Source organism: Bidens hawaiensis, unplaced genomic scaffold, assembly GCF_021521415.1.
Source record: "Bidens hawaiensis isolate Kalapana, Puna unplaced genomic scaffold, B.hawaiensis_p1.1 tig00005649_1, whole genome shotgun sequence".
NCBI lineage: Eukaryota > Viridiplantae > Streptophyta > Magnoliopsida > Asterales > Asteraceae > Bidens > Bidens hawaiensis.
Window position 1 is genome coordinate 1,125,734 of NW_027491367.1, and position 2,978 is coordinate 1,128,711.

Genomic DNA, 2,978 nt, shown 5'->3' on the forward strand with positions numbered 1-2,978 from the left:
CAGTATCCTAGGCATCAAGGGAGTCTGATCTTCCGCTGGCCTCTTAGTTTTCTTGAGATCTTCAATCTGATGAAGGATCCTCTGGTTGGTCTTGTTCTGCTGCTCCATATAAGTCTTGACCTACGAAAACATAGAGGAAACATCATTGTTAGTATTAACCACCGAAGTGGCGGCAGCGATTTTCGAGCTCTGAAAGACTGGTAGTTGCGTCTTATTTCCAGCTGCAGCAACTCGTGGTGCTCCCGTGATTGGAAGAGGCATCAGCGGCAAAGTTCTTGATGAGAGAGGAACCGAAGATGGCATGGTTGATGAAGCAGAGGTTGATTGAGAGGCCATTTATGGTGATATGGGTATGAAAGGTTGAAAATTGATAGGAATAATACGGATATAGCACCAATTGCCCCATGGTGGGTGCCAAATTGTTTTGGTCAAAAATCAACTAAGGATCCAGTAACCAAATCCGTAATTATGAGGTTTAGTGCTTGATGTGGTGAAAACAGTCATTTTATTATCAACTAAATTAAACAAGTAATAAAAACTAGACCTAAGACTCAACTACACAAAACTCCGGCAAGTGAACCGATCAATTGTATTAAAGCTAAGTAAGTCTGGAATATCGAACCCACAGGACTCTACAAAATACGTTAATTAACTAATTAGACTCGAATTACGACACGACTATTTATTATTAATGTTTTAAGGGGGATTTTAAACTAATATTAAACTAAGAAAGTAAATAAACAAGTAAACGAGAAACAAGAAATCAAACACAAGATTGAAACCAATAAGAGAAGGAATCTACCTAGGTAAGAATCCCATGCATCAACAATTATCAAGCAATGGACAAATAACATGATTATGGAAGCTGATTTCTAAACATATTCAATATTCATCTAACAAAACCCTAAGGACCCTTGACTGAATCAAACGAAATCCCAAAGAACAATTAATAGATTATTAAACAATCAGTATTATTGATTTCCGCAAAGTCATCAATTAGGGTTAATTAATAGTATCTAAAGCAAGCAATCTTACGAAACACTAAACTCTAGATAACTTGATAAGCTAACATGACATCATGAACATGGATCAACACAATAAGCAAGAATATTGTCACTAACTATCCTAGCATGCAATTGACCAAGACACATGAACAACTCCTCACCTTACAGCCATTGGAATTTAGCAAAACATTCAAAATCCTAATTAACAATTAGCAAGCTTCTATGATCTAATGGGCCCATTCAATCACAATAATCAAAACACCAAGTAATGATTTAAATATAAACCCTAAATCTAAAGAACACAGTCAAAAGATAAAAGATCTATGTGAAGCAATAGTTAATAATCAACCAAGATAATAAATACTTATACACATCATGAAAACAAAACCAAGTCTTTACTATTAAATAACAAAATCCATAAACAAACAATTATCCGAAACAAGAATCATGCATCAAACATGTTCATCAAACCTAGGTAGACATGAAGTCTAGCCTAGAATCATCCTTAAAAATAATCCCAAACAAGTATTTAAAACAAAGAGACAAGACATGATATATAATGAACAAGGAACGAAAGTTAGAGCGATAAAACCCTTTGCGATTGATCCTTGAACACCCGGATGAAAGCTCTCTCGATCCTCCTTGGTTCCTAGCTTCAAATCACCTTCAAAACCTTTGTTTCCTCTCCAAAATCGGCTGCCAAAAGTCTTAGAATCGGCTAGGTTTGCAGCCATTTATATAAAACAAGAAACGGACTTGGGCTTTGCAATTTTTGGCTGACCAGAAGGCCTAGGCACCGCGCAGCCGCCTTGGCCCTTTTGCCTTAGCACGGCTTGGCTTGCTTTTTTAGGAGATCCGGATTTTTTTTATTATTTCTTGATTATTCTTGTTAAATCTTGATAATATTCATTCTTGAACTCCAAGTAACGAAAAGAATCTTCTAGAACTTGCTTCCCTTTCTTCTCCAAGCCACCATATATATGAAAACATAACAAAACATTAATGAAGCAATCGCGTAACCGTTTGATGAACAAAACGAACATGAGCTCCGCATGAAATGATAGAAAGAATTAAGTTTAACATGCAAGATACCAAAAGAGTTAAAACACGATAAATATATAAAACTTGACTCAAAACCTTAAATAATAAAAGATAAACCAAAACACGTAAAACGAACTCAAAACATTAAATAAACATAACTTTACAATGGATTCTAGATGTATAAGTAGACGTATATCAAATATCCCCACACTTACTCTTTTTTCGTCCCTGAAAAAGTCTGATGCAGTTGGATCAGAATCGGAAAATTAAAGTCTTACAAACATATAGGTTAATTTTTTTTAAAGCTCAGAAAACGCAAAAACCGCGATCACCGATATTGTTGTCTACTTAAACCCATGCCTTAATCTTTACCGGGACAAATAAGATACGACAATTTTTTACTCATTGGTTTACACAATTAAGACCCGCTTATTTTCAGCTTTTAGTGGACCAGACCACCCCAACTTGACTTAAACCTCAAAATTAGCAGATTTAACACTTTTATTGCTCTATTTTTTTATGAATAGTTAAGACGATCAAGGTTATTGTTTATCCACATAAGCTTAAGCATTAAAGTCTACCAAGCAGCCATTAGATATGATTAAGGTTCAATTAATTTATAGCTACTGTTCCCCACAACATGACATACCCCCGTTATCAAGCAATACATCGAACCATTACCATAGGTGAGTATGCAAAATTTCATCTGTAGGCTTACATGAGGTGTGTCCCTTGTGGTCCGTTTCTTAATGGTAATGAGACGCGAGCAAGGGGATCCCACATGGCTAACAGCGTGGATGATCAAGTCTGTAATGCATTTGTACTTTGTACTTTTTGTGATAATGTTTAAAGACTTATGTGGCAGAAAACTGCGGGTTTGCTCTTTTTTAGCTTTATTTTAAATATTCACAACCCCATTTGGAATTGTGAATA